The sequence below is a fragment of the Sus scrofa genome, chromosome 3, assembly GCF_054392235.1.
Source record: "Sus scrofa isolate SSC_HxYL_T2T_F1_AM1 chromosome 3, Sscrofa_HxYL_maternal_Yorkshire_Landrace_v2.0, whole genome shotgun sequence".
Classification (NCBI taxonomy): domain Eukaryota; kingdom Metazoa; phylum Chordata; class Mammalia; order Artiodactyla; family Suidae; genus Sus; species Sus scrofa.
The window spans coordinates 114,817,252-114,839,025 of record NC_139385.1 but is presented as its reverse complement, the minus strand read 5'-3'; the positions used below and the strand labels follow the sequence as shown (position 1 = coordinate 114,839,025).

The following is a 21,774-nucleotide window of genomic DNA, read 5'->3' as shown; positions in this document are numbered from 1 at the left end:
CAGTGTTCAAGGCCAGATACATATAGCATAGGAAATATCTTTCTAGGTTGATCGAATCCAACACACTTGAAAACAAGTACAAACCTCTGAGACGGGCACAGTCATAGGTATTAGATCATAGAGACTCCACGTGGGGTGGCCATGTGGAACCCCATCGAACATTTGGAAAGGTCTTTGGAAACCAAGCATAAGCGGTAATATTTTATAAGGGCTTATTACGTATACCAGGCATTATTTTCAGTATTTCACATGTATTAGTTCCTTTAATTCTCAAAACAACCCAATGGGCATGGTGACTGAAAGTTACTCTTAAATATTTCAGAAAAAAAAATATTAGGGAGGGAAAGAAGGACAGAGAAAGATAAACAAATGGGGAAAATATTACAAAGGTGTGATGTGTATAACAAACAATAGGATTTCTTTGTACTATTCCAGCAACTTTTCTGTAGGTGTGAAATTATATCAAAGTAAACGTTTACCAAAAGCACCCTTGTGAAGATCTTATTATTTTCATTTTAGAGAAGAGAAAAGCGAGGCACAGAGAGGTTAACTAACTTGCTTTGAGCCACTTGATACTAAGAGGTGGAGCCAGGATTCCAGATTGTTGTTTAGGGAAATTGACAAGATGAGATAGATAGAGTGATAGAAATACTATTAGTTTTTCAAGTGAATATTTTGTTCTTTGTTGCTCCAGAAGCATAATTTTGATCTCAGCTCAGCATTTGGATACTTGGGCAACCTGAACAGAGGTGCAAGACAGGAGTAGGGAGGGATGTAAGAAATTGAGTATGGTCTGTGCATGGCCATTGGCCCATATATTGTTAACTGCTTGTGAAGAGATAAATATAGCAAGTGAGGGTAAAAATTTAGAAACTCTGAGAGCAATCTGACATTGCTGTGATATCCAAACATTATCATTTATCTGGTAATTCTTTTTTTTTTTTTTTTTTTTTTGTCTTTTTGTCTTTTGTTGTTGTTGTTGTTGCTATTTCTTGGGCCGCTCCCGTGGCATATGGAGGTTCCCAGGCTAGGGGTTGAATCGGAGCTGTAGCCACCGGCCTACGCCAGAGCCATAGCAACGCGGGATCCGAGCCGCGTCTGCGACCTACACCACAGCTCACGGCAACGCCAGATCGTTAACCCACTGAGCAAGGGCAGGGACCGAACCCGCAACCTCATGGTTCCTAGTCGGATTCGTTAACCACTGCGCCACGACGGGAACTCCTGGTAATTCTTTTTTTTCTTTTTACTCATTAATTAAAACATTTATTGAGGGCCTACTGCCTGTTTAGTATTGGTTGAGACTTAAATTTGTAAAAGACGAAGTTAGATAACTACATAAGATCCCATCTCAAATATAATAGCAGCTTCGAATATAGCATATCAAGGTTTTTCTTTAAAAAATTTTAATGTGTGTTTTTTTAGTTGAGATATAATTGACATATAATGTTAGTTTCAAGTGTAGAACATAATCATTCAATATCTGTACATATTGTGAAATGATCACTACCAAAAGTCTTCTATTACCACATATATTACGATTAAATTTTCTTTTTTTTTGGCCTTTTTGTCATTTTAGGGCCGCACCTGTGGCATATGGAGGTTCCCAGGCTAGGGGGTCTAATTGGAGCTATAGCCGTAGGCCTATGCCACAGCCACAGTAATATCAGATCCGAGCCTCGTCTGCGACCTACACCACAGCTTACAGCAACGCTGGATTCTTAACCCACCAAGAGAGGCCAGGGATTGAACCTGCAACCTCATGGTTCCTAGTCAGATTCGTTTCCCCTGCACCATGATGGGAACTCCCACAATTAAATTTTTTTAATTGAAGTACAGTCGATGTACAATATTATGTTAGTTTCAGGTGTTCAATACAGTGATTCAATATTTTATGGATTATATTCTATTTGAAGTTATTACAAAGTAGTGGCTATGTTTCCCTGTGCTATAGAATATATTTTTGTTGCTTATTTACTTTATGCGTAGTAGTTTGTATTTCTTAAACTCATGCCTCTATTTTGCTCTTCCCCCTTCCCATTCCCAACTGGTAACCTCTAGTTTGTTCTCACAATTTTTTGTGTGTGTGATGGGAACTTTTAAGATCTTTTCTCATAGTAACTTTCAAAGACAAAATACAGTATTATGAACTATGGTATTTATTTTTGTTATATTTCATAAAGGATCCCCAACAGATTAGAGGACAGGGTGAAGGAAGGAAAAACTTTGCTCCTTCATTATAGATCGCTGTAAAGCACTGGTCAAGTCATGTTCTCTATCTTGACAGGTGACAAAACCAGGCTCAAGGAAGTGAAACACTTTCGAAGTCTCATAATTAGTCAGTGGGAGGGCAGGAACTAGGACCGAGTCCTCTGATTTCAGCCCTGGTACCTTGTACATCTGCACATCTCCTAGGGATGTCATTCTTTTGTACCTTCACACAGCCTCGGCAGCTGTAAGGACAGCCCAAGACCTGCTCTCCTCTATCTTCAAGTTGCCTCTGGACACCAGAATTGGAGGCACAACTCAGCTAAAGACTGCCCATATCGGTCTTTGGGGGAATTTAGGCTCTGGGCTTAGAGAAAGGGAAGAGCCCTCTGAAAACATTGCTGCTGAAATCTGATCATTCCCTGCCTCCACTACTCATTGGCTGTTATTACATAGAAAAGATTGATTGCTGGTGAGAATAAATGGGAATCCAGGTTATTAGGAATACTTCTCAAGGATATAGCACCTTTTTAATCCCCAAAAGTTAATATATTGTCCAGCTGTGCCAGAGGCATGTGGTTGCGGGGGGTAGAAGTCAATTGGCATCCTAAATGGAACAAATGGAAAATTTTGGCTGTGGAAACCAAAGAGAATTCTTCACCTTAATTAAGAAAGAACTCTGCAATATTGAAAGTCTAGGTAGAGGAAGCCAGACCTGGTTTCTGACTTCATTAAAATTAACCCTGCTTAATTAAAACTTAGTTAACACAAATTGCAAAGAAGCAAGACTCATACCCTTTGAAACTGGTCCAGGTTAGGAATTAAAACCCAGTCGTTCATCTCCTGTCCTTGAAAGCCATCTTCCACCTTCTTAGTTTATAGATAACAAGCCTGATCTGCTTCCTAAGTTACCTGTCTCCCTAGGGGAAGTGGAGTCTGGTGTTTCTGAAATATTACATTTAGAGGGAAATTTTTAAAGTTCTCTAATCCAGTAAATACAGAGCTTCACATCAACTAAGAGCTTGTTTAGGATCATTCTTGCTGACTGGCTGCTTGCAAAAGTCAAATCGGTAAACTATGCAGGACAAAATGTTACTCAGGTTGGGCAACTTCACATTAATGAAATGTAAATAAAGCAAGAGAAAGGGAAATTTTAGAAATCCAAATAAACACGCTTCATGTGATTTGTCTTTCCACTCAGTTTCTGATTCTCTTTCCTCCATAGTCATGTGGTCATGTCTCAAGTGCCTTATAGTGATAACCCTGAATGTTCCACATTTCAGCAAGATACAACCATTTCTCGCTGTGTTCTTGTTTACTATTTTCATTAGAAACATGAAAGCCACATTAGCTAGATGGAAATTCTGGAGGGATTTAGGAAGAAAAGATCAATTGTTTGACAACCAACATGGAAATCCTGTGTGATTAAATACATTCTTATAAGTGAAAGCAAGAATATTGCACATTGAATTGTTAACTGTAATGTTAGGACGGGAAATGATTGGGCAGGTGACCTGTTATTGGGCAGGGGAGTTGCATTTCAATCCAAAATCTGAAAAATCTTGGATAACAAAGCAGAGATCAAGAGACGTGTGAGAGCTGACTTTTTCTGTTACTGGGATTGTTTTGTTCTTGGCTTAAGAAAATAGATCTGGGATAATCTAGTTTTTATAAACTCCTGCAAATGAAGTGGCTTTGGTTATGTTGCCATTGTTGAAAGGGAATGGCCCTTCTCTGTAACCTTGATATGCAATTCAAATTTAGGAAATGGAATTTGTTTGTCTTTCAGTACTGACCAGCTAGAGACACCATTAGCCAAAGCCTATACGTCTGTCAGAAAAATCACTTCTCTCCTGGTAAAGTCCCCTCTGTCTCAGGATCATGTGAGATTCACCACATAACGCTCAGAAAACATGAGATCATCTTTACATAATGAGAGTGAGAGCTGGGGTCTGATTTCATATTTTTTCCCACAGATTTTGCTTTTCACTCTTGTCAGTCATATCTGAAAGGCTGACAGTTACCAGGGGATATGGCCAGGCAAGAGGCGGATGTGTCATTATTGGCTGTGTTGGCCATAGCAACGTGTCTGCCTTGGAGCAGATCCAGTGTGGATGAACAAATGGAAAAGTCTTTCAGAAGGCTTGGGACATAAGAAGACCAAAGCTGAATGCCGAGGCCGTCCCTCAGAAACTTCCAATGACCAATAACAGTATGTTTACATAGTCATTTCACTTTTCAATAAATTATCAAACTGGCAGAGAAAATAATTTCTGATAGCTTATCACTAGTTGGAAACTTCTCAAAAAGTCTGTGTTAGAGAAGAACCCTCATTTCTCATAATCTCAGTCATTGCTGAATTACAGTGTCAATCAACAAATGAATCAGGCACTGAGAGCATTGTATTAGCAGCAGCTGTGGCATCAAATGAATATAAGATGTATTTCTTATGCACAGAATCTCAGAGTCAGCAGGAGAGAAAAATATATAAACATGTGTTTCCAATGCAATAAAATGAGAGCTATAGTAAGTGTATGGAGTGGGTGCTATGGGAACACAGATAAAGGGTTCATTGAAAGTATCGGAGTGGATATTCCTAGAAGGAGGAATAGAATTTAACACACACACACACACACACACACACACACACACACACACACACACACACAAAAGAAGAAAAAAAAGAAAAGAAAGATCTTAGTGAGGAAGTAAATCAGGTGTGAAGCATGTAGGGCAATTTCATTTCATTGTCATTTTCTCTGTGTATCAGGAGGTATATTCTCTCAACAAGTCCAATTTTCAAGACTTGTCTTTTTTTTAGACTCAAATGTCTAATTAGAATTGCAAATCTGAGCAACAAAACTTTTGTTCTGATTATCTTAGACTGCCCTTAGAAACAGTGAATGCATTGGTCCTACAGGAGGAATTATTGCTAGGGAGATGGCCAGTCTCACAGAAAAGCTCCCCATGATGATTCAGCTGCATCACCCTTCAATAGGAGCAAAGTAGCTGCTCCAGTGTGGCATCACATCCAGGGAAAGACAGAGGGCAGTGGAATTCTAGTTCAGCCCCGGGTCAACACAAGGAGGTGGGGATTTGCAGACTGGAGACTGAAGTGAATCCCTGGTCATCAGCTGTAGGGGACAGCACAGAAAACTGGGGAGACTGTATTCCAGTATATACCAGAAGAAGATACCCTCTGTGGGCCTCAGATCCCTCTTTTGTAAAACAAACTAGTTTGACTAAGTCAGTCATTGGCAAACTTTGTCTCTTGGAGTCCCTAGGGTTCCTTAAAGGTGCCTCAGTGGCTGAGGCTGAAAAAGAGTAAGGACAAATTGGAAAGGATAAACCTCCCTACCTTCACTTCAACCAGTTTTGATTCCATTTGTTTTCATATTGGCAATCCATGAGCTATAATTTGAGAAGAGTATATTTTATTGTTCAAAAAACCCTCAGTATCTTGGACTAGAGAATCACATTCTGATGCTATGATTCTAAACCTCCCTTACTTCCTCTTCAATCTTATAAATCCCACTTGATTTATGCCTCTCTATAATATTTATCCAGTTTTACCTTGTATCATTCTTTATGTCTTAAAGATGTGAGCTTTTTCTCTTATGATTATTTTTGCTCCATAAAGGCAAGTTCATGGCTGTTAAACTTTCCCTAGTTATACTGGCCTCCTTTCTGTTACTCAAGTTCACCAAGCTTGTACCATAGAGTCTGTACTTGTGGTTTCATCTATGTGGAATTGTTTTTCCCAGATCTCCATAAAACATGCTCCTTCACTGCCTTTAGTTCTCTTCTCAAATGTGACCTTATCTAATGGCCTTTTCTGAACACCTAATATATAAAACAGAACCATATTACTTCTCCTCCAACACATGCGCGCGCGTGCGCGCGCGCACACACACACACACACACACACACTCTCTCTCTCTCTCTCTCTCTCTCTCTCTCTCTCACACACACACACACACTCCCGAGACTCTGCGTTCTATTTTTTTATTTTTCTCCATAGCACTCACCATCACTTGCATATTTTATATTTCATTATTTGTTTCAGTTCTGTCTCATCCTGTTAGAATGTAAGTTTTAGGGGGCAGGGATTTTTTCCATTTTGATCATTGCTCTCTCCCTGCAACACAGTCTGACATAAAGTAACTATTACCCACTCCATGGAGGCAGTTGGAACTCACCTCTTGTCCAGCCAAGACCTCCTGTTATATAAAAAGATATGATCCCATCTACAGTAACTCACACTTTAGCCAGGTGTTCTTTTTGTCTCTAACATCCAAACCAGTGAATCAACAATCCCTCCTCCTCTAATGTTAAGAGTAATTGGATAGGAGTCTCCTTGTGGCACATCAGGGAAAGGATCTGGTGTTGTCACAGCAGCAGCTAGGGTCACTGTTACGGCATGGGTTTGATCTGGGAAACTTCCACTGCCATAGACATGCCCCCCCCCCAAAAAAAAAGAGTAACTGGACAGACTGGTAAGGAACATGTGTGGGATTTGGAATTGAGGATTTGGATTTGGGTCTTAACTGTGTCTTTGGGGTAGTTTTAGGCAAGTTATTAAACTCTCCAAGCTTCAGTTTCCCTCTCTATAAAATGAGGTAGTAATTTGCCTGTTACACAAGATTGCTATGAGGATGACATAAAGTACAGTGTGTGAAAAGTGCTTTGTTATCTGTAAAGAACCATATTAGATGTGACTTCCAGAGAATGAGGCAGAAGACCTGGACTCTAAATTGCCACTGAGTCAACACTAAATTCATGGCTTCTGGTGTTTACCTAATTTCTCTGGAAATGGAGAGAAGACCACCCTTTCTGATTGAAGGTAGGAAAGTGAATCAGACTATCTAATTGAAGCATCTTTCAACTTTAACATTCATTTTATGATTTTGGTGAAATTAGTAGGAAAACACTTACCAAAAAAGTATTTTTATTGACACTGCAAGGTTTTCAAATGAATCATCCCTCTAAACAGTCCTTTTCAGCCCTGTACTATTTAGAAAGGCCCCTTTATTTGGGGATGTATGTTAATTTCTGTTTGTGCACATTTATACCGTGTTCCTCAGCCCCTAGATCCAGAAAAAAAAAAAAATCCATCTATCTGTGGAATGCATTTGACACTTAACTTGAATTAACTTCTCCAGAAAACTATTTTATATTTATTACAATTGATGTAAAATGCTTGAACGCTTGGGAGGCAGTGTGTTTGGAGGATTTGAACGCTGAAGAGTTAGGATTTTGAGTTTTTGTCCTTGTTCTATTATAGACTAATTAGTTGACCTCAGGCAAGTTGTCATATCTGTGGGCCTCAGTTTCTTTGTGTGTGTGTGTGAGAGAGAGAGAGAAGAAAATCACATCAAGTGCTGACTGCAGACTGTCTGGGGAGAGCTGCCTCTGCTTAAGAATGCACCTTATATGGGTATGTTTGGTTATGAAAATGAGACCCACTGGGCACAGCTTCTTTGCCAGACTAGAAGGGAAACAAAAAGAATTGTTTCTCTGCATTATAAAAGAGAAAGATATTAGTGAAGTGATCTAGGAAGAGAGAGATGCTAGAAAAGGCGTTGTGAGCAAGAGTTGGAGGGTTGGGGAGAGAAGACCCAGGGAGTGGGATGGCTAGAGACTGGGACTCAGATGGAGAAATGGCCACTGAGAAGTTGTGAGTGATGGGAAAGAACAGAAACAACTAATGTCCAATGAAGAATCATTTTCCAGAAGGTCTGGAGAGCAAATCTATGGGACTTACAGACATTTGTTTTGGAAGCTCTCCTCCTAACACACATACAGTCTCCCTTTCCTTGACCCCAGCTCTCTGCTAGATCTCTTCTTTCCTTGGAGTTCCCATGGCTGTGCATGGGCCAAGTCCCTGGCACTCCAGTACAGTTGCTGTTTTAAGAACACCTCCTTTCAGGGGGAGCAGTGGACGATATTGCTGCTCCTCCCCAGAGCTCCTAAGATCTCTTTTTTTTTCTTGACTGTTTTTGTGCACGCTCCCTCACTCCTTTTTTGTGCCTTTGATTCTGACAGCATTTGAGGTTGCTTGGAAATCTGCCTTTGGTTCTATCAGAGTCTATGCAGAGACCTGTCAGCCCAGAGTGCCTGCGAATTTATTCTCCCCAGCCCTGCCCATGGCTCTTGATCAATGGCCTATAAGGAAAGGGCTATGAAAGCCCAGTACTCTCACCTCAGTTGGTGCCACTCAGAAGTCTCCCTTTGCGGGGACTCTGCCTGAAGACTGCAGTCTTGCTTCACTTTCCCTCTCTCTCTTTTCTGCCTCCCCCATTCTCTGGCTAGTCTCCTTAAGAAGCATTTTCCTTAGAAATCAGGACTTGGAGAATAGACTTGTGGTTGCCAAGGGGGTGGGGGAGGGAGTAGGACCGATTGGGAGTTTGGGATTAATAGATGCAGACTACTGCCTTTGGGATGGATAAGCAATGAGATTCTGCTGTACAGCACTGGGAACTATGTCTAGTCACTTATGATGGAGCATGATAATGTGAGAAAAAAGATTGTATACTTGTATGTGTAACTGGGTCACCATGCTGTATAGTAGAAAACTGACAGAACACTGTAAACCAGCTATAATGGAAAAAAATAAAATCATTATATAAAAAGTTAAAAAAACAAACAAGCAAAAAAAAAAAAAAAAAAAAAAAGAACAAGAAATAGCAACAACAACAACAACAAAAAGACAAAAGACCAAAAAAAAAAAGGGAGTTCCCGTCGTGGCGCAGTGGTTAACGAATCCGACTAGGAACCATGAGGTTGCGGGTTCGGTCCCTGCCCTTGCTCAGTGGGTTAACGGAGCTGTGGTGTAGGTTGCAGACACAGCTCGGATCCTGCGTTGCTGTGGCTCTGGCGTAGGCCGGTGGCTGCAGCTCCGATTTGACCCCTAGCCTGGGAATCTCCATATGCCGTGGGAGCGGCCCAAAGAAATAGCAAAAAAAAAAAAAAAAAAAAAGATCCGGCGTTGCCGTGAGCTGTGGTGTAGGTTGCAGATGCGGCTCGGATCCTGCGTTGCTGTGCCTCTGGCGTAGGCTGGTGGCTACAGCTCCGATTCAACCCCTAGCCTGGGAACCTCCATATGCCGCAGGAGCGGCCCGAGAAATAGCAACAACAACAACAACAAAGAGACAAAAGACCAAAAAAAAAAAAAAAAAAAAAAAAAAAAGAAGAAGAAGAAGAAGAAGCACTTTCTTAGTAAATCACTTGCTCACAAATCTCAAATCCTCATCCCACGGAACCCAACCTAAAAACATCCTTTATCTCCTAACACTTAGATCCCTTTAAGAATCCAATGAAAGGGCGTTCCCGTCGTGGTGCAGTGGTTAATGAATCCGACTAGAAACCATGAGGTTGCAGGTTCAGTCCCTGCCCTTGCTCAGTGGGTTAACGGAGCTGTGGTGTAGGTTGCAGACACAGCTTGGATCCTGCGTTGCTGTGGCTCTGGCGTAGGCCTGTGGCTGCAGCTCTGATTTGACCCCTAGCCTGGGAATCTCCATATGCCGTGGGAGCGGCCCAAAGAAATAGCAAAAAAAAAAAAAAAAAAAAAAAAAAGAATCCGATGAAAGTTCTGGACACTTTTCCTAAAAGAAAATGTACACATGCATGTAATTGGCTTGCCTTTGCTTCATGGTCTTAGAAGTGTAAGAAATGTCTCATCCTTAACTTTTCCAAATCCTGTCCGACTCAGCCTTCCACCCACCGGGTGGTTGAGAACTACAAGTTCAAGTATTTGTGGAAGGGCCCTTCTCATTCTTCCTAGCTGTTCACTTGAGATTGTACAGAAAACCTGTCCTGGAAATGCTGGGGTGGGGGGAGGCTCAGGATTTCAGTCCAGTACTCTTGGGGGTTTGTGCTTCACTCAGAGGTGCACGTGATAATGTGTGGTTCTGCTTGGGGATCTATGCTGAGTTCCCAGACTGCAGCACTGGCTCTTTAGGTGCTTCTGCAGAAAACATGCCTAGCTATTCTCATGTAAGGCCCTGATACCTCAGGACTACCCTGTGAGAGCCTTGTTACCAGAAGAATTTGTATGGTCAGCACCTCTCCCCTCACTCCCCACTCCTAGTTCTATTCTCAGGAACTGTCTTTTACTACTGCCACCAACCCATCCCATCCCTATCACCAGCCATACGTATTCTCTGTGTCATCTCTCTTCCAGGGCAGTTCCCATCTCTGTCCTCTGTTCTCACCAAAGAAGTGGATGGAAGTGACCTCCAGGGCAGAACTAGGTCCTAGGAAAAAGGAAACTTATCTATCTCTCAGGAAGGAGGAAGGGAGAAATTACTCTTATATTCATTTTCTACAGGCAAAAACTGCTTAAGATGGACATTAATTACTCAGTAAAATATCCCTGCTCACATATAATATTACTTACAACTTTAGAAATTTCATGGTTCCCAGGACTCCAGGTTATAAACACCTAACTTAAAGGAAGGGATGTATGGAAGCAAACTACCCTATATCATACTACATATACCAGCCAGTGATGAGGATACTGGGCTCTGGAGTGAAAATGCCTCTCCTTGGAGTTCCCTTGTGGTATAGTGAATTAATGATCTGGTGTTGTAATATTAGAAGCTTGGGTCATTGCTGTGGTGCAGGTTGGATCCCTGGCCTGGAAACTTCCACATGCTGTGAGTGCAGACCAAAAAAAAAAAAAAAAAAAAGGGAAATAAAAAAGAAAATGCCTCTGCTTGATCTCTATGCCTGTGCCTTCTTGTACATCAAATAACACAGCTTCTTTAGTTGGAAGATAAGGTGAGGCAAGAATACCAATAAATAGAAACTTTGGTTTTGCCAAAGTATCCAAATTAATAAGCATGTTTAGGGAATTTGAAATCAGTGTGTATATGCTGGATTGGAGAGGTCTGAGGGACAATGCTCACCCAAATCCCTGGGCTCAGCGCCAAGAACATGATGTTGGTGCAATTTTTTCTTACCATTGTTTTTATCGTGTTGCTTCTATTTCAGTACTTGGTGAGTCTGCATCAAAACCAAAGTCACGGAGTTCCCGTCGTGTCGCAGCAGAAACGAATCCAGCTGGGAACCATGGGGTTGTGGGTTCGATCCCTGGCCTTGTTCAGTGGGTTAAGGATCCAGCATTGCCATGAGCTGTGGTGTAGGTTGCAGACATGTCTTGGATCTGGTGTTACTGCTGCTGTGGCATAGGCCGGCAGCTTCAGCTCCGATTAGACCCCTAGCCTGGAAGCCTCCATATGCCACAAGTGCAGCCCTTAAAAAGCAAAAACAAAAACCCAATGGCATTCAGATTTTTGACTCATGAAATGGTGACAGGCCTTGGGCAAAATATTTTCTCCAGTTGATGCCAATGGTAAATATTCCCAGTGGTTCCAGGCCAATCACTTTTTCATGGATGAGGGATCATATATTATTAATCTTTATATACCTAGCAAAGAGCATAATACCGGGCATTTACATTACTAATAAATAATGTGAATTTTGATCTCATTCATCTCATATAAACTCTATTATTTGGTTAATATGAAGGAATATATTGATAAATTCTGTAAATATCCCCCTTTAGATCAGGGGTATATCTTTATGTTTGCACTTGATATGTACTTAACCATCTTGATAGAGATACAAAGGACAATATCTCCTTAAATATTCAAATAAAAATGACTGGGAGTTCCCTCTTGGCCTAGTGGTTAAGGATCTGGTGTTGTCACTGCTTAGGCTTGGGTTTGATCTCTAGCCTGGGAACTTTTGCATGATGTGTGTGTGGCCAGAATAATAATAATGATAAAACAAAAATAAAACTACTCTGAGTCCTTATTCCATTATTGCACATGTCTTTCAGTAATGAAGTCTTTCCTCCTTTATGAGAACTCAGAGAACTTACTTAATCCACTCACAAGGTGGCTGTTCCCACCTTGGGGTGCTGTCAGAGTGGGAACCAGAAGTGTCTCTCTGTGACTAGAGGGCTCAGTTTGGGGAACTAGATACTCCAGAAAGAGCCATTGTGTAGTGGCAGTTGCTGCCACCATACTAGAGGCCTGTTACTGCTGCTCGAACGGACAGTGTGAAGGGATGCCTTTGAGCCCCTGCTGGGGCAGCACTATTGCTCCCACCCCTTGGGTCCAGGGGTTTACTCTTCCTGTTTTTGACTCCTTCCCAGAATAATAACTCAGAAGCACCCCCTTGGGGTGGAGGACATCATAACCACTGCTTGACATTTAAAAATAAAACTCTGCCTTGGCATTAGAGGAAGGAGGAAGGGAAATACATGTCAATTTGGGAGTATACATTTGTGACCCTTTTCATAATGAGTAGTGAAGTAGTCCATACCAGGTAGAGCAACTGCTTGTATATGTTCTATATATTTATCTATTTCTCTTCTTACATTTGTGAGGGTGAGGTTTTATGGAAGTCACTCTACAAGAGGAAGCAGAACCTGCTACAAAACAGCTTTTATTCATTTGATCACCAGAGAGAAAGGGTAAATTAACATTCCAGCAGAAAGCCTTACAAAATGTAAAGCAGTAGCAGTGATTGCTGTGAAGAGATGTCTTCTTGGCCTTGGCATCAAGTTAACAATTACAGGAGATTCTTTAGGCTTTATAAGAAACAAATGTTATTTGAACTGAAGTCTAGTTTTAAAATCTAATTCTAATTTCAATAGAATAGAACTTTGCTACTCATGCTCTTCCTACATCTGAGCAAGTAAGGAAGTGGTTACAGTAGGGTCCAGTGGTCTTCCATTGACTGGAACACAGCCAAAGGTCATGTCTGAATTCTTTCACTACAGAATAGATACTCTGTAAATCACCGAGTTATACAAATCTCCATTTAATTGTGATGGGACATCTGCTTACATAGACACAGTGATGGGAAACTTTTAGTATCACACAAGTGAAATGATACTTTAAAGAGAATCCCTAACATTTGTTCGATTTTGTTTGGTAGTGTCATTTCTCTTGAAAGATTTACTTATTTATGCCACATCTTTTCAAAACTGACCAAGTGGTCAATAAATTGTTAAGAAAGACATAGGAAATCTGACCCCTTATAAGGAAAATCGGCAACGGATATGTTAAACAAGAGAGCAAAATCAATTACTGTGATTAATATTAATTATGACCTGAGATTTTTGATACCCGGGGCAAAAAGGATGATGTATTGAGTGACATAATTCTTTTTTTTTTAAATTGATGTACTGTTGATTTACAGTATTATATTGGTTTCAGGTGTACAACATAGTGATTAGAAATTTTTGTAGATTATATTCTATAATTATTATAAAATATTGGCTTTATTCCCTGTACTGTACAATACAGTAGCTTGATTACTTTGTACATAGTAGTTTGTACCTCTTAATCCTCATCCCTATGTTGCCATGCCCCCTTCTCTTTCCCTACTAGTAACTACTAGTTCGTTCTCTATATCTGTGAGTCTGTGCTATCAGCCCCAGTTTGAGCTTTAGCTCCTCTGAAATGTGCTTGATGGCATTTTGGAAAATTAATCAGCTCCCATTCATGAACACTTGCATTTTATGAGGTTTCACACCCATACATTGTCTTTGAGGTTTTCTTCATTCAGACCCATATCAGAAAGGCTTGAATTCCCATCACAGCCATGATTTTCTTCATCTCCGGAATTTGTTTGGTTTTGTGCCATTTTATCCCAACTTTTGTTTCTTCCATCTGATTCAAATGTTTCCTTACCAATTCATAGTTCTACTTTCAAGAAAGGGAGGGAAAAAAAGGAAAGAAGAAGCAAAATGGCATCTCTCTTAAATCAGGAAAACATTCTGGTTTGAATTTCTTGTAGGATTTTTGGGCAGGTTATTTGGCAGCTGATGATTTGAACATATTTCAATTCAGAGTGAATTTCACAGAGCTTTATTGCCTCTTTCTGGGCCCCTATTAGGGAACAATAAGATGCTGGACCAAGCTTACTAACCACACTTTTTTATAGTCATCTGCTCTTCCGGTGCCTGTTGTGAGTGCTTTATCTTCATCACCTTATGGCTTTTTACTTCATCTGCATGATTGAAAGGGATTCTGAATCAACAGCAGCATTTTACATGGGTGGTGGGGGGTGGCAGATAGAGCTTAGAAGGAAAGAGCCTGATATTACAACAGTCCCCTCTGCATGTGAAGCACTGCCTTTTCTGTTGGTAATGTCTTAATAAGCTTTAATTTTAGAAAAGTTACAAAGATAGTGCTGAGAGTTTCTCTATACTCAATTCCCCTATTGTAGCATCTTACATTACTGTGGTTCATTTTTCACCCTGATGAATCAATAGTGATGTGTTATTATATCATCATTGTTAGCTGACCCCATATTTTATTTGAATTTCCTTATTTGGAACCTAATGTCCTTTTTTTTTGTTGTTCCACGATATGTCATGCTGGATCCCACATGACGTTTAGTCATCATGTCTTCTCTCTTTAGGTTGCTCTTCCACTGTCATCTATTTTTTTTTTTTTTTAATTTCGTGTGTGTACCAGGTTGTGATGTAGTTTGTAGGTGCCAATCCTTCAAATGGAAAGCCACTGGTATACACCAAATTATACTTAGTTACCCCTTTAAGCTCATAACAATAATTGAACGGAAAATGTTAACAAATATGTCCACTATTAGAAGTAAATCTGATGCTAGTGTGTTACAGACAAAAAAAAAGAAAGAAAGAAAGAAAGAAAAGATAGCTATATTTACAGAAAATTGAAGAGCAAATAGCAGGCGTCTTAGAGATGGAGAGAATTTAGGCCTTAATACAATACAGGTCTATAGGGACCCATAGAGTTTTCAAAGCAAGCCCCAGTGTGTTTCCACTAGTGATGTTCATTTCTTTAAGGAATGTGGTTTGTCCTTAGTGACTCATAGCCACGACTTTTACTGATTCTTTTTTGAAGTGTCAGATGTGGTGAGTTGCCTGGGTCTAGAAAGAGTTTGGTACATAGGTTTGAGCTTCATAGGCTATTTCTCATGGGAAAGTCATTTGATGAGACTGAAGATGAAAGATTGCCCCGTCAGCTGTTTTAGGCCATACACAGATGGAATGAAGTAGGGAAGTCAGGGTGTGTGCATTTGTCATAATATTGAGTCCAGATAATTTAATATTAATTTCCTGTCTTATAGTTGGTGGAGAATAGGGAGTGGTAAGGTCAAAGGTGATCAGAAATCCTAAAGTATTTGTTAGTTCTGATAGTATAACCATTAACCCAACAAATTACTTGGGTTACTGTATTTAGTGTGTCCTTATAGACTTTGGAAAGGAGGCAGAAGAGAGACAGAGACAGAGACAGAGAGACAGAAAAAAACAGATTCAGTGTTTCTGGCTACCCAAAAATAAAATCTCTATGGGGTAGACAAATAAGATTTGACTGGGGTAATTCATCTTTTATGTTTCAAGCCAAAGTGAACAGAATCCATAGACTTAGTGGCTGCAACTAAACAGGATTTGTGTGTATGTTTTTTAAAAATTAATTTCCTAAACTTTGGACCCCATCGTTGGAAGGAATTTTCAGAGACTTAATCTTTTCCCTGACCCCCTCTTAGGTAACTCAGTCACAACTGGCTGTTGACTATTTACTTTTTTTTTTATTTCCTAGGTATTTTTCATTTTAGTAATTAAAATGAGGTTGGATAGATTACTTGGAAACGTTAAAATAGAACAATGATCATTCTAAATTGTAGCAATTGCTTGATTAAGCACGGATTGAAGATTTTGTGGTACGTTTGACTCATTCATATTTATTTCTCCTGGTTTCCCCCCCCCCAACTTTGACTATTTTACTAGTTATGAAAATAAAGAGGGAAACAAACAAACAAAAAAATAGAAGTGAACCCATTCTGCATTGCCAAATGATCTGGTGGTTTGGGTGGGTAAACAAGGGACTTGAAAAGGCGAAATAATGCATCCATATTAGTGATAATGAACACACAGACACACACACACACACTCACCCTTAAATCTCCAGTTAGGACAGACCTTGCCCTAACATCTCAGCACCTCCTTGGCTTTTCATATTTACTTTTAATTCATTCAAGATACTTTGCCGTTTCCAGTCTGCTAAGGCTTGGTATGTCCCTTGGGAAAGTAAATGACAAAAGACCACATGACTGTGGAGGGTAAACACTGCTGAAGGCTGCAGCTGCTGCTTAAAGGGTAATGTGCGGGCTGGTTAGAAGACAAAGCAGTATGTGGAGGAGAGGTTAGAGTAAGAAGAAACAAATTCTGCTCCTTCCCATTGCCTACATTTAGGTCTTCCAGGAAGCAGACACTAGGACAGAATTAGAAATGCATGACTTTTTTGAGGGGGAGGTGGAGGGAAGAGGCAGGGGAGGGAAGAGGAGACAGTGGGGAGGGCCTCAGGTCATGATGCAAATGTGACATATGAAGGCAGAGCAGGAAGGAAGAAGAATTGCGTGGTTAGAGCTTCGGACTGTGGGGCAACTCTGAGAAAGTCTTGGCTAGTTTATGGGGAGCCCTAAAGTAACAGATCCCACTAGAGAAATTCCTCCATTGGGTAGGAATGCCTGGCTTTAGTCTGCCTCCTACCCCACAGTTTATCATTGGCTAGGAGCTGCTCTGGAAACCGTGGGCTTGATATGAATGCTACAATGGATTTCAGAGCTTTGCAAATTGAAGCCAGACAGTTTAATACACTTCTCACTTAAAAATCTCTCTTAAAGGGAGATCTGAGCAGCACCTCTCATGGCTGCCATACCCATGACTCACATTAGTGTCAAAGGTCAAAAGAGGCAAAGACAGTTGAATCTAGTCTTGGATATATGCACCCTGCTATTGTCTCCCCACCTCCCTACTTTCCCTGCCCACTATAGACAATTACAGGAACCAAAAAATTAAGTTACAGTGCTAAGACTTTTCTTTCATCTCCCAAAATTCTAAGACATCTTGCAAAAGTTAGCTTGACCCAGTTCAGTTTCTTCCAGCTATGATATGTGGTCCAAAATCTATCTCTAACAATCTGCAGCATGCTGACTCAACTTGACAGAGACAGAAGCCTCTTGGCAGAAAGGAGTACTATCTCACTTCTCAGATCTGTATGGAAAGGGAAATTGATTCACTGATATTTTCATTCCTTTTTTTTTTTTTTTTTTTTTTTGGTGGCGCTGCTTTTAAGTGCTGGAGAATGTTGGTTTTTTATGACTCAAAAGCATAGTTTGTTTTTTTTTTGAAGGTGAAGCGTTAGTTTTAAGAATGGAAGAGAGTTAATCTCTCCTTGTTTCACAGTTTAAGTATGAAAATTGATTACACAGAGCAGGTGGTCCAGAATATTACAGTGAGGGAGCAGGACAGGAGTGCAAGTAAATCACAAGCCAAAAGGTAGTTTCTGAACACCACTCCTTAGGTAAATGCAGCTTTGCAAGGAGCCTTTCAGAATTAGGCTTCTTAAGTTCAGTTGAATCTGCTCATTTATTTTGACCAACATGTTCCCAGCTCCTTCTCATATTTTGTGTCTCTAGGTCTAGATAATAAGATTATCTTCACATGAGCGATAAATCGGAGGCTGACAAGTCACAGGCTCAAAGGGACATGAAATTTTACCTTCAGATTAACAAGGTCTCTCCCATAGTTTCAGCTTTTCCAGATGCAAATTCCAGAGATACTCCATAGGCAACCTCTCTGGCTATAGCACATGCAGGCATCCAAGGAACAGGTGATGCAGTTGATGCAAGAAAGATGGCTAAGCTTAAGCAGAGAAGGGATGGTGGAAGTGGGTGTTAGTGGAGGTTGGAAACCTTTGCAGGGAATCTATTCTATATGTTAGGCTTCCTGCTGCTCCTCTAAGCCGAGCTCCCTGGGGAAGTGATATCTAGAAAATAAAGGAGAGACAAAATTTGCTTAATTTATTTTAAACACACTGCTTGATTTCTTATAAGCTATTTTCATCTCTTTAAGATAAAGTTATATAGTCATGTCCTTTGCTTGCTACTGATTTCATTTTTATTGACAGCATGGTGGAAATCAGTGGTTGCAATGGCTTTCAAAATTGCTTTGGGGGAAAGCCCAGAAATAAATTGAAGCACCTATGGTCAACTAATGGAAGAAAAATAGTTGCTTCAGTGGTGCTAGGAAAACTGGAAAGATACATGTGAAAGAATGAAAGCACAAAAGTAAACTGAAAATGGATTAAAGACCTAAATATAAGGCTGGATAATATAAAACTCCTAGAGGAAAACATAGGCAGTGTTCTCTTCAACATAAATCACAGCAACATCTTGTTTGTTCCACCTCCTAGAATATATAATGACAATAAAGACACAAATAATCCAGTGGGACCTAATTAAACTCAAAAGCTTTTGCACAGCAAAGGAAAACATTAAAAACGAAAAGACAACCCACAGAATGGGAGAAAATCTTTGCAAACAATGCAACGGACAAGGAACTAATCTCCAAAATATATGAACAACTCATGCAACTCGACAACAAAAAACCAAACAACTCAATTGAAAAATGGGCAGAAGACCTAAATAGACATTTCTCCAAAGAAGACATATGGATGGCCAACAGGCATATGAAAAAATAGTCAACATCACTAGTTATTAGAGAAATGCAAATCAAAACTACAATTAGCTACCACCTCACACTGGTCAGAATAGCCCTCATTAATGAGTCAACAGATAGCAAATGCTGGAGAGGGTGTGGAGAAGAGCTAACTCTCCTTCCCTGTTGAGGGGGGTATAAATTGGTATAACCACTATGAAAAAACAGTTTGGCAGTACTTCAGAAAACTAAATGCAGAACTACCATATGATCCAGCAGTCTCACTCCTAGGCATATATCCAGACAAAACCTTCTGAAAAGGATACATGCACCCCTATGTACATCACAGCACTATTTATAGTAGCCAAGACATGGAAACAACCTAAATGTCCATGGACAGATGAATGGATTAAGAATATGTGGTACATACACACAATTGAATATTACTCAGCCATAAAAAAGACAAACTAAGCCATTTGCAGCAACGTGGATGAAACTAGAGATTCTCATACTAAGTGAAGTAAGCCAGAAAGAAAAAGACAAATACCATATGATATCACTTATTTGTGGAATCTAAAATATGGAACAGATGATCCTATCTGTAAAAACAGAAACAGATGATGGCCAAGGAGAGCAGACTTGGGATTCCCAAGGGGGAAGGGAAAGGTAGTGGGATGAACGGGCATTTGGGGGTTTTTTGGATGCAAACTGTTATATTTGGAATGGATGGGCAATGGGGCCCTGCTGTACAGCACAGGGAAATGTGTGTGATTGGGTCACTTTGCTGTACAATAGAACTTGAAGAAACACTGTAAATCAACTATACTTTATTAAAAAAATTACTTTGGGAGTGGAGCTCTTGCTTCAAAAGAAATATAAAATAAAGTGAAAATCAAAGGTCCAGAGCTCTCTCTGTCCAGCTTCTCCTTTAAGTACTTCCTCCAACACCCAGACACTAAGGGACATGGTTTGAAAATCACTGTAAAGTGGAAAGAGGTTTTGAGTAGGAGTTTAGGTTTGGAGCAGATGTAATTCTGGTTTGAGTCTAGTTACTACTTTTTTTTTTGGTAATCTTGGGTAAATAACAATGAAAACTATAGCAATAATGGTAATGACGTAGAGTGCACTATAAATGCTTATTGTTATAATTAGTGATAGTAACTATAAAGATCATTAAGAGGGCATGTGAACTAAACACTTAACTAAATTATTTAAACACTGAACTAAATTACTTAACATGGATTATTTCCTTTAAATACAACAAATTTAAGAGATTTAGGTGAGGTTACTAAGAGAGGCTAAGTTATTTGCCCAAAGCCATATAGCAAGTGATGAGCAGAGAAGAGACACAAACAAAGGAATGTCTGACTCCAGAGCCAGGGCCCTAAGCCCCATGTGTGTGCAGCTTTACAGCCTCAGGGTCTCAATTTGTAAAATATAGAGATTGGAGTAAGTGATCACAAAGGGTTTCAAAAAATCTCAGTTATTTTCATTATAGTTGTGTACTGAGCTCTAAAAAGAATAGAATAGAAAAGCTTCTACTTCTTACTATGATCATCTGCTAGAACTCTTTCCTACTTCTCATCCTTCTTAATAGAGTAACATGCTTTATTCAGCCTTTGTTCCAAAGCCCTCTGGCATAAATCATTAAACCCGTTCTACCCAGTTTATAAATACTAACTGGCATCACCAGTAACTTTACTCTTTCTCTTAAGTAATCCTTTTTTCCCTTATCTTCTTTGGCAGAGAAGTTGGCATTTTCACAACTTAACTGAAAGTTAACAGATTATTATTCATGTAATATTAGCTTGAAGCAAAGGGAGAGTGGTGTGGTAGTTATTTTCCTAGTTTTGTCTGCTAAAAGTACCTAGAAGTAATGACATCCCTGTAGCAATGAACAGAACCCACAGCTAGATCTTGGTTTCTAAATACCAGTCTCCACCAGAATGAGCACATGGCTGTGTTTATGACTTTGATATGTGCTGTCCACCTTTGTGCAGGAAAGTCACTGGACCGAGTGGACAGAGGGCCCTGGGTATGGCGTTAACAGACTGGTTTTGTGACTCACCAGGTTAGTGAACCTGAGCAAGTCAGATTTTTTTTGAGGGGCTCAGTGTTTTTTACTGTGAAATAAAAGGGTTTGATTTGCTTCTTGGAATCCATTCTCCACTCTATAGCCATGTGTTCTTCCTGAAAAGTGAATTTGATCCTTATCACTTCTTTGCTTCCACCTGTTTGCTTTCACTACACTGCTCCCAGAATAAAGCACACTTTCTATAACATGGATATAAAATGGTCCTTGCTCACCTTTTCTGAGCAGTATTTCCTCTACTCCTGTCCCACCCCCAGCACATATTCTCTGTATGCTCTGTGGTGCAGACTTACTAACTTGAAGCTCTTTATATATGCTGTGCTCTCTCACCTCTACATCTTTGCTTATGCCCCTCTTTATAACCTGTACAATTTTCCCTCCTCCTTTTCTTGTTGCCTATCTCTTTCTCCTCTGAGCTGGATGTCATTTCCTACACAATGCTTTCTTTGAGCCTCAAACTGAATTAAATTCTTCCTGTATGTGTCTCTTTAGTCTACGCACTGTGCTGTATTTACTTGTACTCTACTGGTCTGTCCCACTAGTCTCTAAGCAATTAAAAACTATGCTTTAGTCATTGCCATATTTCTAGGACCTAACACAAGCCCAGCACCTGATTGTAGATTACTTGCTTGATAAACTAGTGATTCTTTTCATCTTCTCTGACCATCAGCTTGCTCATCCATTATGTGAAAATAATAATATGCATCTCCCTAATTGTGATGAAGATTATCAGAGACAGTATAAGAAAGCACTTTGCTAACAGGAATCACTATCCTTGCGTAAGGTGGGAGGCAAGACTTGCTTTCTTTCTGGTACAGTTTCCTCTGAATAAAGGTTGACAAACGTGACTCACAGGTCAAATCCAGACCACCTCTTGTTTTGTATTACTCCCAAGTTAAGAATGATTTTTAAATTAAGTGGTTAGATAAATCAAATGAAGAAGAATATGTCATGACACGTGGAAATTGTGTGA

At 40.0% G+C, this 21,774-nt stretch overlaps 1 protein-coding gene across 6 annotated transcripts in view; it reads left to right on the top strand.

The window, feature by feature from the left end:
• Window positions 1-21,774, top strand: part of LOC146404875 (uncharacterized) — a 240,250-nt gene that overhangs the window by 29,501 nt on the left and 188,975 nt on the right. Inside the window, exon 3 of one of the 6 annotated variants that reach the window (XR_014842238.1) lies at window positions 11,203-11,275. The exons of the other annotated variants lie outside the window; for them this stretch is intronic. The gene's annotated coding sequence lies outside the window, so the exon portion shown is untranslated. Of the gene's footprint in view, window positions 1-11,202; window positions 11,276-21,774 lie in introns of those variants that run through there. 6 annotated transcript variants of the gene reach the window in all.